Raw genomic sequence first — 14,209 nt, forward strand, 5'->3', positions numbered from 1 at the left:
AACTTCACAGCTGGTTTCTTCACACAATATGGCCTCTAATTCAAGTATAACTGTTGTTGTCAATGGCTGAGGAATTAACAGTTCCAGACTGTAGCTGGTGAGATAGCAGGAAACACAAATACAGTATGATACATTCAATTGATAAATGTTAAGTAATTAGTCAGAATAACCACTACGCTATGAAAACTGATTGGAGAACTAAAATCTTTAATTTTTCAAATCAAAGATAGTTATAAAGTCTGAAGGAAAGTGACTGCTTCTTTTAAGATATTACAAGTTAAAAGGATACATTAATTTACGACACAGTGCTGAAGGTTTGAAACTTCACAGCTGATTTCTTCACACAATATGGTCGCTAACTCAAGTATAACTGTTATTGTCAATGGCAGAGGAATTAACAATTCCAGACCTCAGCTCATCCAGAGTTGATGGGATCCACAGGACTCTGTAATTAAAGTATAAAAGTGAAGCTTTACACCGGTCTCGGGTCATGTGATGTATTTCACTTGTCAAATAAGGATGCAGTTACAGACAAAGCCAGTTACATGATCATAGAATCATAGAAATCATAGAAACCCTACAGTGCAGAAGGAGGCCATTCGGCCCATCAAGTCTGCACCGACCACAATCCCACCCAGGCCATATCCTCTATTCCCTTTTCTTTACCCGCTAATTTACCCGCTAATCCCTCTAACCTACGCATCCCAGGACTCTAAGGGGCAATTTTTAACCTGGCCAATCAACCTAACCCGCACATCTTTGGACTGTGGGAGGAAACCGGAGCACCCGGAGGAAACCCACGCAGACACGAGGAGAATGCGCAAACTCCACACAGACAGTGACCCAAGCCGGGAATCGAACCCGGGACCCTGGAGCTGTGAAGCAGCAGTGCTAACCACTGTGCTACCGTGCCGCCCCAATACGATACGAATGTATTACAATTCAGCAGAATATCACATCAGGTTAATTGATTAATAAGCTTCAATTACTTGATCATTACCCATAACTAAGCTACAAACTATTAAACATGACCATTCCTACAGTCAAACAGTCCAGTCAAGCAACAGGCTGACACAGTCATACTTTGAATCATATCTTACTGCCAATGTCTCACAGGAACAAGGAGCAGGATTCGGCTATTTGGCCCCTTGAGTCTGCTCCACTATTTAATCAGATCAGGGCTGATCTGATAGTAACCTTAAATCTGCATCCTGCCGACCCCCAATAATCTATCACCCACTTGCTTGCCAAGAATCTACCTACATCTGCCTTAAAAATATTCAAAGACTCTGCTTCTACTGTCTTTTCAGAAGAGTGTTCCAGAGGTTCACGACCCTCTGAAAGAAAATATTTCACCTCATCTCCGTTTTAAATGTGCGAACCCTTATTTTTAAACAGGGACCTCTAGCTCTAGATTCTCACACAAGAGGAAACATCCTTTCCACATCAACCTGTCAAGACCCTTCAGGATCTTCCATGTTTCGATCAAATTTATCTTACTCTTCTAAACTCCAGCAGACACAAACCTAGCCTGTCCAAGCTTTACCCATAATCCACACATTTCTGGCATTAGTCTGGTCAATCGACTGCTTCCAATGTATTTACATCCTTGCTTAAACAAGATGACCAATACTGTACACCGTACTCCAGATGTGGTCTCACTGGTGCTCTGGGTAACTGAAGCATAATCTCCATATTTATGTAATCAATTCCCCTCACAAATGATAACTTTCCTAATTACTTGCTTTACCTGCTTACTCGCTTTTTGTGATTCATGCAAAGAACAAAGAACAGCACAGGAACAGGCCCTTCGGCCAACGCTGATCACATTGTCCTCTCCAGACCAACCGCTTATTTCTCTCTATTCCCCGTCTGTTCATGTGTTTATCAAGATAAATCTTAAATGTCGCTAAGGTATCTGCCTCAACCACCTCACTTGGCAGTGCATTCTAGGCCCCCACCACCCTCTGTGTAAAAAACCTTCCCCCAACATCTCCACTGAACCTTTCTCCCTTGTCTGAAATCTGTCCCCTTGTAATTGTCATTTCTGCCCTGGGAAAAAGCTCCCAACTGTTCACCCTATCCAAACCCCTCATAATTTTATTAACGTCTATCAGGTCGCACCTCAGCCTCCGTCTTTCCAGGGAGAACAATCCCAGTTTATTCAATCTCTAGAACACTCAGATCCCTCTGCATCTCAGAGCTCTACAATCTCTCACCATTTAGATAATCTGCTTCCCTTTTATTCTTCCTGCCAGAATGTGCTGTCCTACCAGCAGTTCAGACCTGAGTAGAGGGAGCAGCACAGAGGTGGACAGTGCAAGTGAGTCATCCTGGGAATCCTCAACTTGAAATTCTTTTTCATTGCTTCATGGGAAATGGGCATTGCTGGATGGCCAGCATTTATGGCCCAGTCCTTGTTGCCCTTGAACTGAGTGACTTGCGAGGCCATTTCAGAGGGAGTTACATGTAGGCCAGACCGGGTAAGGACAGCAGATTTCCTTTCCTAAAGGACATTAGTGAACCAGATGGGTTTTTACGATAATCAACAATGGTTTCATGGTCATCAATAAATTCTTAATTCCAGATTTTTTTCATTGAATTCAATTTCCACCAACTGATGTGGCAGGATTTGAAACCCGGTCCCCAAATCATTAGGTGAGTTTCTGGATTAATAGTTCAGCAAGAATACCATCAGTCATCACCTCCCCTAGATCAACATGGAGTGTTGGAGAACAAGTCAGGAGCAGCACTGGGCACCCTAAAACTGAGATTCCAACCTGATTACTCTGGAACATGAGACTATAAGCATGCTAAACAGCAGAAGCAGCATGTTCCAGGCAGGGCCAAGCGATCCCACAAACAACGGATCAGATCAGAACTGCAGTCCCCCCACATCCAGTCGTGAATGGTGGTGGACAAGAGAAAGCTCCACAAACATCACCATCCTGAATGACTGGGGAAAGAAGTGGATCAGTGCAAACAACTGTGATTTGTGTTTGGTGATCGCGGATGTGTTACTGATGCCTTCCATGGATTCCAAGGCCAGGAAAGACACTCTGGAAGGTGTGGGGAGCTGGGACTTGTCCAGGAGAGTAACAAGGTATGAAAACTGAAATAATCTAGAACTAGGAAGGAGAAAAGGCCACAAAAATGCAGCAATTGGTAACAAGACATTGATTAATCTTTTCTTATCCTGGAGAAATGAAGGTCCCAGCTTTGTGTCTTAAACAATATTAGTTAATTTGACATTTATCCAGGGTAATAAACCCCAGCCCAGTTATAGCGATCACTAACATCAGCAAAAACACACCCCAACTCTCAGAATGAACATTGTTCAGTCCTGGATGTGATTAACAGCAGAATCCAATTCCTCCAGACACTTGTCAATTTGTTGGTGTGTTAGAAGATGGGTTGACTGAGTGAATCCCATCTCGCACTCAGAGAAGGTGAACGGTCTCTCTCCATTGTGAGTATGTTGGTGTCTCAGCAGGTGGGATGAGTGAGAAAATCCCTTCCCACACTCAGAGCAAGTGAACGGTTTCTCCCCGGTGTGAATGTGCTGGTGTGTTTGCAGGTTGGATGAGCGAGTGAATCCCTGTCCACAGTCAGAGCAGGTGAACGGTCTCTCCCCAGAGTGAACTTGTTGGTGCCTCAGCAGAATACTTGAGGTCTTAAAGCTCTTCTCACATTCAGAACATTTGAAAGGTTTCTTATCCGAGTGAACAAGTTGGTGTGATCTGAGGCTGGTTAAATAAATGAATCCTTTTCCACACAAGGAGCAGGTGAACGACCTCTCCCCAGTGTGAACTCTCTGGTGTTTCTGGAGGCTGGATAACAGAGTGAATCCCTTCCCACACACTGTACATCTGAATGGCCTCTCCTCATTGTGAACTCGCTGGTGTATCAGCAGATCACTTATGGTTTTATAACTCTTCTCACATTCGGAACATTTGAAAGGTCTGTTATCAGTGTGAACCAGTCGGTGTGTAGTGAGGTGGGATGATCGTGTAAATCCCTTCCCACACACAGAGCAGGTGAACGGCCTTTCCCCAGTATGAGTGCGTTTGTGTTCAATTAGATTCTGTGATCGCTTAAATAACTTCCCACAGTAAGAGCAGCAGAACTGTTTCTCGGTGTGAATAGATTGGTGCGTGACCAGGTCCTCAGGGCTTTCAGAGTTGTGATCACCGTCAGCATGGTTAAAAAGCCTCTCTTCAATGTGAACTTGCTGGTGGGTCAGCAGGTGGGATGACTGAATGAATCCTTTCCCGCACATGGAGCAGGTGAATGGTCTCTCCCCAGTGTGACTGCGCCGATGCGTTTCCAGCAGCGATGGGTAACTGAATCCCTTCCCACAGTCCCCACATTTCCATGGTTTCTCCATGGTGCAGGTGTTCTTGTCTGTTCAAGCCTTGTCCACACACAACATGTGTATTGCTTCTAAGTAAGGCTATTAAGGGTTATGGGACAAGGCAGAAAATTGGATTGTCATATCAGATCAGCCGTGATCTCATTGAATGGAGGAGCAGACTCGATGAGTCCAATGGCCTAATTCTGATCCTAATTCTTATGGTGTTATGGTTCTCTGCTGTGAATGGTGTGATGTTTCTTTCAGGCTGTGTAACTGGTTAAAGCTCTTTCCAGTCAGTTCACTCTCACTCAGGTCTGTGTCTCGGTGCTTTTCCAGTCACACTGATGTTTGAAATTGTTCCCCACCGCCAGAACAGACAAACATTTCTCCTTCCACATTTAAAGGTCGATGGTATTCAGGTTCTGATGAATTGAGTGACTCTGTCAGATGATGTGATGTTTGGTTTCCATTTCCCATCTGCAATTCATCACCCGTGTGGACCTTGTAAAAGACATTGACAGAGTCGGTATCACTGTCAGCACAGGACAGAAATTCACAACAAACAATCTAGTTTCCATGGAATATTATTTCAAATCTTGTTTCCCCAAATCTTGTGGTCCAATCGAACTTCCATCTGAACTGAACCAGAACTTTGTTTCCAGTGTTTGTGAGACACTCTGTCCCCTGAGTTGTGGAAGATATCGAGTGTTCCAGTCGACACTGTCTGCTCCCTCTCCAGGACCACACGAGCACGGACAAGAAAGTTAAAGTTTATTTTTATTAGTCACAAGTAAAGCTGACAGTAACACTGTAATGAAGTTACTGTGAAACCACAGAAGAGGAGCCCACAGCCAAGTTACCCTCTGCTGAACTACAAATTACTGTTTTAACCAGCCCCAAGAACAGGTCCAGGAAAAGATCCTCTGCCCTCCCCAGTCTCCTTCACTGGAGCATGGGGCAGAACGGAAGTGTAACTAAAAGTGGAGAAGCAGTTCCTTCAGGGGTTGCAATCTCTCACACTGAATATGTACATGGCTCATGGATTTCTCAAGGCTGCAAATTAATTTAAAGAGGAGAAAAAACAGTGATAAACACAAAGGCAGGTTGTGAAATTGAGCTGAATGAATCTGGTAATTTGTGGAGCCGGCACAAGGAAGACGTGACTCCGGAAGCTGCTGGATTGTGATTAAAAACCCAAATGGTTTGTTAATGTTCTTCAATGCAGGAAACCTGTCACCCGTCCAGATCTACACAAGAATTCAGCCTCAATGGGAGGAGAAAGATAGAGATGAAACAGGGAGGGAATGAATGGTAAGGACTTTATACATCTACAACTGGACAAGAACTGACAGAACCTGCCAAACCACAACCTTCACCAACTCAAAGGATGCAGGAAAACTATCACCTCCAAATGTCGTTTTCAATCTAAAATCTTAAAACAACTTGTAATCCTGAAGTAACCTGCATCCTCCTGCATTTAAGGGGCAATTTAGCGTAGCCAATCCACCTAACCTGTACACCTTGGGGGTGTGGGAGGAAACCGGAGCACCTGAAGGAAACTCATGCAGTCACAGAGAGAATGTGCAAACTCCACACAGTCACCCAAAGCTGGAATCGAACCTGGATCCCTGGTGCTGTGAGACAGCAGTGTTGACCACTGTGCCACCCTGTGCCACTGTACTGTGTTGCTCGGAAATACGTTTTAGGATTTTGGCCGAGTGATAGTGAAGGCAGAGCAGTAAACTACCAAGTCAGAATAGTGTGTGATTCTGAAGAGTAAATGCAGGTAGTGGGGTTTCTGTGCACAAACTGCCCTTATCCATGTTGGGGAAGAGGTGTGTAGTTTTGGAAGCTGCTGTCAAAGGAGGTTTAGCCAATTGCTGATAATTCTAGTAATGTCCATGTTCCAGTTATTAATTTGAAAATTTTCCAAATGTAAATTTAATGAAAATCCCCGACAGAACTACTTTTTCCTTACTTGAAACACAGCTTTAAATGGTCCGTTTGTTTCCAGATTCAGTTCCATGAGCAACGCCTTCAACTAAACAAAATGAAAACACTGCAGCTGCTGGAAATCTGAAATGAAAAGAGAAAACGTTGGAAATACTCATCAGGTTAGACAGCATCTATGGAGACAGAAACAAAGTTTGCAGTCACTGATGCTCCTCTAATGAAACACATACCAATAGCTGCTGTTTAACGGGGCCGTGGATCCCACAATCCCCTGTGCCCCAGAAACAGCTCTATCCATCACACACATTTCCCATTATGACACTTCTATGTCAAGAGGGCAAGCTGTTTAAAAGTCATTAAGTTCCATTTTTGCGTGTTGATGTTCATTAAAGATACGGATCGACTTCCTCCTCATTATGTATCAATTTCAGATACTTTGGTCGAGAATTTCCATTCCCCTACTTTCTGGTGGATAATGGATGCCTTGAGTACTTAGATTACAGTATAATTTGATTCCTAATGTTATTGACTGCACCCCTATCCCTAATTTTTACATCGCAGCAAAAAAAGCTCACTGTTCACAAATGAGCAGTTTCGATGGCGTGCGCTTTACCCACCATTCCTCGCGGTGGGGAATGTCCCCTATCCCCAGCACAGGAGAGTTGTGCATGCGCAGTGAAACAGTGTTTGACGCATGCGCAGCGTGGATGATGGCAATGGGGAGAGACATTCGTCTGTCTCATCAGCAACCGGTAAGGATGCGGATACATGGAGGGATGATTGGAACCGGCAGATGGACGGAGAGGGTTTCTAAATATCTGGTGAAGATCTCAAACCTCTAATAGTAATCCGCAGGTCCCGTGTTTGCAGCTTCAGGCCTTTTTCCCGGGACGAGGCTCAGGTTAAGAGCCACCATCTTGATTCAGCAGGGAGCGGAGCGCATGCGCTGGGATCTTAGTGACGCAACAGTGAGTGGGAGGGGCTTCGGCGTTTTCTGCTCCCAACTGGGTCCTAGTGACCGGATAGCACAGCAAACTGAGCAACAGGTTTTAAACAGCTTCACCCACTCCCAGGCTACAGCTGATGTTTGCAGCCGAGAGAAGTCTGTGGGCAATGTACATAGTCCAGAAGTTGTTTTTTCCTGTTTGGCGCAAGAGTGGTACGGGAATTGTGGCCAAGCCATGGCTTACAAGGGAAATTAGAGGTAGTATCAGATTCAAGGAAGAAGCATACAAATCGGCAAGAAAAAGCAATAGATCCGAGGATTGGGAACAGTTTAAAATTCAGCAAAGGAGGACCAAGGGATTGATTAAGGGAAAAATGGAGTATGAAAGTAAGGTAGCAGGGAATAGAAAAACTGACTGTAAAAGTTTCTATAGATATGTAAAAGATTGACAAAAACAAATGTTAGAAATGGGAGAATTCATAATGGGGAATAAAGAAATGGCTGAGGAATTAAATTGGTACTTTGCTTCAGTCTTCACAAAGGAAGACATGAATAATATACCAGATGGGCTGAGAGAAACATATTTTAGTCAGGGGCTGAAGGAAATCAGCATCAGTTGAGAAGTTTTTGGGGAAATTGATGGGATTGAAGGTGGATAAATCTCCAGGTCCAGATAAGCTTCATCCCAGAGTACTTAAGGAAGTGGTCCTGGAAATAGTAGATACATTGGTGGTTATTTTCCCAAATTCTTTGGAATCGGTAATAGTTCCTGCAGATTGGAGGGTAGCTAATGTAAACCCACTATTCAAAAAGGGAGGGAGAGAGAAAACAGGGAACTATAGACAAGTGAGCCTAACATTGGTACTGGGGAAGTTGCTGGTGTCTATTATCAAGGATTTCACAACTCGGCATTTGGAAGGCAGTGGTATAATCAGACAAAGACAGCATGGATTTACAAAAGGGAAATCATGCTTGACGAATCTATTGGAATTTTGTAAGGATGTAAGTAATAGAGTTGACCGAGGAGAACCAGTGGATGTGGTTTATTTAGACTTTCAGAAGGCTTTCGACAAGGTCTCACATAACAGACTGCTATGTAAAGTTAAAGGACATGGGATTGCAGGTAATGTCTTGAGATGGATAGAAAGCTGGTTAGCAGATAAGAAGCGAAGAGTTGGCATAAATGAGTCTTTTTCTGATTGGCAGTCAGTGACTAGTGGGGTTTGGCAGGGATATGTGCTTGGACCCCAACTCTTCACATTATATATTAATGATTTGGAAGAGGGAACGGAATGTATTATTTCCAAATTTGCAGATAATACAAAGTTGGGTGGGAGGGTGAGCTGTGAGGAGGCTGCAGAGATGCTTTAGCGTGATTTGGACAGGCTGAGTGTGTGGGCATCTGCATGGCAGATGCAGTATAATGTGGATAAATGTGAGATTATCCACTTTGGTAGCAATAATAGGAAGACAGATTATTACTTGAATAGGTGTAAATTGAGGGAGGGGTATACTCAACAAGCTGTTGGATTCCTCGTGCATCAGTCGCTGAAAGTAAGCATGCAGGTACAGCAGGCAGTAAAGAAGGCAAATGATCTGTAGGCCTTCATAGCAAGAGGATTTGAGTATAGGGATAGGGATGTTTTGCTGCAGTTCTATGGGGCGTTGGTGAGGCCACACCTGGAGTATTGTGTACAGTTTTGGTGTCCTTATCTGAGGAAGGATGTCCTTGTTATAGAGGGAGTACAGCGAAGGTTTACCAGGCTGATTCCTGGGATGGCAAGTCAGTCATATGAGGAGAAACTAAATCGGTTAGGATTATATTCACTGGAGTTTGGAAGAGTGGGATCTCATAGAAACTTAAAAATTCTAACAGGGTTAGACAGGGTAGATACAGGAAGAATGTTCCCAATGGTGGGGGGAGTCCAGAACTCGGGGTCATAGTTTGAGGATAAGGGGTAAACCTTTTAGAACTGAGGTGAGGAGAAATTTCTTCATCCAGAGGGTGATGAATGTGTGGAATTCACTGCCACAGAATATAGATCAAGGGATATGGAGGAACAGGAGTGGGGTGGGGGGGGGATTAGGATATTGAATTTGATGATCAACCATGACCATAATGAATGGCGAAGCAAGTTCGAAGGCTGAATGACCTACCCCCACTTCTAGATTCTATGTTTCAGTGAGAGAAGTTGCCTGAAGCGGTGGCAAAGAATTTGGTTACACTTCAGCCCCAGGCTCCTCATGTTTACATAGAAACATACTAGAAAATATAAGTCGGGAGGAGGCTATTCGGCCCTTCGAGCTTGCTCCGCTGTTCATTCTGGTCACGGCTGATCATCAAATTCAATATCGTAATCCCGCCTCCCCCCCCCCCCCCCCCCCCCACCCCACCCCCCCGTATCCCTTGATCCCCAAGAAATGTATCTAATTCCTTATTGAAATCAGACTCTACTACTTTTGAGGAAGGGACTTCCGAAGATTCAAGACTCTGAATGAAATAAAACCTTCTCAGCTCTGTCTTCAATGGGCAGCACTGTTTTTTAAACAGTGACCCCCAGATTCTCCCATAAGAGTAAACATCCTCTCCACATCCAAGACCTTTCAGAATCTCGAAGGTTTAAATTAAGTTGCCTCTTACTCTTTTAAAGTCGAGCAGAAGCTAAACTTGAGCAGAGAATGTCTCTGGTGTTATTATGTGGTCATGATGTGGAGATGCCAGCGTTGGACTGGGGTAAACACAGTAAGAGTTTTAACAACACCAGGTTAAAGTCCAACAGGTTTATTTGATAGCAAATACCATTAGCTTTCGGAGCGCTGCTCCTTCGTCAGATAGAGTGGAAATCAGATTTTCCAGTCATAGAGTCATTCCAGCACAGAAGGAGTCCATTGGATAACTCGAGTCCATACCGACTCTCACTGTAACTTCATAGTTTTTCACAGTTTTTTTGTGATTTTCACAGTGACTTCATTGCAGTGTTAATGTCAGCATGCTTGTGACGCGAATTAATAAATTATCAAAAGTAAACTATAAATCCTCTGTCGTGCAATTCTGTCCGTCTGGAGTGGGTCCCATTCTGTAACCCTGCAGCACCCATCTAATCTCATTTAGAAATTATTGATCATCTCTGCTTGACTACCCCCACAGGCAGCAAGTTCAAGATCATAATTAATCACAACCCCCTGTATCTTCACCAACTGGAGCCATCCGATCCATTAAATATATTTTTAGTTCAGTCAGAGCAGAGATATTTGTATCATCGATAGTCACAGGTGAGGTGCCTGAAGACTGGAGGGTGGCAAATGTTGTGCCTTTGTTTGAAAAGGGCTGCAGGGAAAAGCCTGGGAACTGCAGGCCAGTGAGCCTCACATGGGTAAGTTGTTGGAAGGTATTTTGAGAGACAGGATCTACAGGCATTTAGAGATGCAATGACTGATTAGGGACAGTCAGCATGGCTTTGTGAGTGGTGAAGAAGGCATTCAGCGTGCTTGGTTTCATTGGTCAGAACATTGAATACAGGAGTTGGGATGTCTTGTTGAAGTTGTACAAAACATTGGTAAGGCCACACTTGGAATGCTGTGTACAGTTCTGGTCACCCTATTATAGAAAGGATATTATTAAACCAGAAAGAGTGCAGAAAATAATTATTAGGATGCTACTGGGACTTGATGGTTTGAGTTATAAGGAGAGGCTGGATAGACTGGAACTTTTTTGTCTGGAGTGTCGGAGGCTTAGGGGTGATCTTATAGAGGTCTATAAAATAATGAGGGGCACAGATCAGCTAGATAGTAAATATCTTTTCCCAAAGTAGGGGAGTCTAAAACTAGAGGGCATAGGTTTAAGGTGAGAGGGGCAATTTTTTCATACAGAGAATGGTGAGTGTCTTGAACAAGCTGCCAGAGGTAGTAGTAGAGGCGGGTACAATTTTGATTTTTAAAAAGCATTTAGACAGTTACATGGGTAAGATGGGTACAGAGGGACATGGGCCAAATGCAGGCAATTGGGACTAGCTTAGGGGTTAAAAAAAAAGGCGGCATGGACAAATTGGGGCGAAGGGCCTGTTTCCATGCTGTAAACCTCTGTGACTCTCGAGACTGTCTGGCAGCCTGCATGGAGATTTTCAGCTCTCTGTGTCCAGGACAGGAAGCAGCGAGCATGGATCTGTCAATCAGCCTCAATCAGCACTTTCAAGAGAATATGGAGGGTGAATATTAGATACAGCAGAGTGAGAATGGAGGGAGAGTGTGTGGGATGGAGATTTACAGCTTTTGGGGAATGAGAGAGGAAAGAATGTTCCACAGAAACTAGAATTGCCTGTTCTGAATTTTCATCCTGTACTGACTGTGATGACTTTTGTAAACTCCTTTTACAGGATATTAGAAGGTGAAGATTTACAGACAGAAATCTTAAACCAAACGTCACATCAACATCTGACAGAGTCACTCAATTCAACGGGACCTGAATATCATCGTCCTTTGAATCTAGAAGGAGAAATGTTTTTCTGTTCTGTCTGCTTCAGGAGATTTTAAACATCAGTGTGACTGGAAAGCACCGAGACATACACACACCAGGGAGAGAGTGCTCTAGTGCAATGCGTGTGGAAAACGCTTCAGTTGCACAGCCTGAAAAAACATCGCAGCATTCACAGCGGGGAGAGACTGTACCCGTGTTCTGTGTGTGGATGAGGTTTCAACTGATTGTCCGACCTGGAGAGTCACAAGGACACCTGCACCATGGAGAAACGGTGGAAATGTGGGGACTGTGGGAAGGGATTTAGATACCCTTCTCACCTGGAAACCCATCGACGCAGCCACACTGGGGAGAGACCGTTCACCTGTTCTCAGTGTGGGAATGGATTCAGTCGATTATCCACCCTGCAGACACACCAGCGAGTTCACAATGAGGAAAAGCCATTCATCTGCTTTCATTGTGGGAAGAGATTCACTCAGTCATCCGCCCTGCAGACACACCAGCGAGTTCACAATGAGGAGAGACCATTCATCTGCTCTCAGTGTGGGAAGGGATTCAGTCAGTCATCCAGCCTGCAGACACACCAGCGAGTTCACACTCGGGAGAGGCCGTTTACCTGCTCACAGTGTGGGAATGGGTTCACTCAGTTATCCCATCTGAAGACACACCAACGGTTTCACACTGGGGAGAGGCCGTTCACCTGCCCTCAGTGCGAGAAGGGATTTGCTCAGTTATCCACTCTTCAGACACACCAGCGAGTTCACACCAAGGAGAGACCGTTCACCTGCTCTCAGTGTGGGAAAGGATTCACTCAGTTATCCAACCTGCGGAGACACCAGCGAATTCACGAGTGATTCCAGGGGTTGGATTCTGCTGTTATTGTTTCTGCTCTCAGTTGCATCCAGGACTGCATTTTGTTCATTCTCACAGTTGGTCAATGGGGAGGGTCGGAGGGTTTCTTTCTGCTGGACTGGCCGGTCTCACCACTTTGCCTCCAGTGGGCTGATAATCTTTTAACCTTGTTGCGAATATCTGGCTTTGGATTTCTCAAGGATCACAGAGTGAAAGAGCGTTAGGAAGTTAAAAGATATTTTGTTCACAATTATGTTTGGAAGCCTCGCAAAGCATGCAGAGGGAGTAGTGAGTGTGAGGGACTGAAAGAGATTAGTATTCGTGAAAAAGTAGCACTGGAGAAATTAATGGGGTTGGAAGTGAATAAATCCCCAAAAAGCTGCTGATCTACATCCCAGAGTGTTGGAAGAGGTGGCTGTGGAGATAGTGGATACATTGGTGGTCATCTTTCCAAATTCTATAGATTGTGGAATGGTTGCTGCAGATTGGAAGGTGGTAAATGAAACCCCACTGTTTAAGGAGGGAGAGAGAAAACGGGGAACCACAGACCCATCAGCCTGACATCAGCCGGAGGGAAAATGCTACAATCTATTGTACAGGATGTGATAACAGATGAATATGCACATTCAGAACAGGGGTACGTCCCTCGAGCCTGCTCCACCATTCAGTACATACACAGCTGATCTGATTGTAACCTCAACTTCACATTACCACCGACCCCCCAATGAGCTTCAGACTAAAACTCCCTCCTCTGGGCAACATCTGGAAGAAATCAATGTTTCCCCCTTTCCATTTCTTTTCTCATTCTGGGGGGAATTGGGGACTTGCAGCAACTGAAGCGAAAGGAAGTGAATCCAGGGAGGCTGCAGACTCTGGAAAGGTTGGCCCAGGTCTCTCTCTCTCTCTCTTAAAGACATTGACATAATTTCCTCTCTCAGCTTGACACATTATTTGTCAGGCTAAAAGGATGGTCTCTTTTCTAATGTTCACGGGCTGGTTTCCCCAGGAGATAGAAACCTGCTCGACCATCCATTATGATCATGGCCGATCATCCCTCCCAATATCCCTTCAGCGCCGAGAACTCTATCTAATTTCTTCTTGAAATCACACAATGTCTTGGCTTCAGCTACTTTCTGTGGGAGTGAATTCCACACATTCACCATTCTCTGGGTGAAGAAATTTCTCACTTCAGTCCTGAAAGGTTGACCCCTTATCCTCAACTCCCCCACCATCAGGAACATCGAGAGATGGCTGACATTTAAGGGGACAGTAAATATAGGACAGACATCTGTCTAATGTTGTTACATGGTGCATAATTGGTTCTGTAACAAAATACATTTATTATTTCTAGTTTTGTAATATAGTACTTTAGCGACATTATATATTTCCATTATACATTCACAGCACAGGTGTCCATTCAGTAACTCGAGTCCATGCCGACTTTCTGTCGGACAATACAGTCAGTCCCACTACCCCTCTATAGCCCTGTTCCCCTGCAAGTTTATTTCCTTCAGATGCCCAACCCAATTTATTTTAAATTATTCTTCTCCACTTCCACCACTGGTGTGATTTTCTGATTATACCCACTCGCTGTCTAAATAATGTTCTTCCTCACACATCCCCTACTCTATCT

Source organism: Mustelus asterias, unplaced genomic scaffold (genome assembly GCF_964213995.1).
Source record: "Mustelus asterias unplaced genomic scaffold, sMusAst1.hap1.1 HAP1_SCAFFOLD_85, whole genome shotgun sequence".
Taxonomy (NCBI): Eukaryota; Metazoa; Chordata; class Chondrichthyes; order Carcharhiniformes; family Triakidae; genus Mustelus; species Mustelus asterias.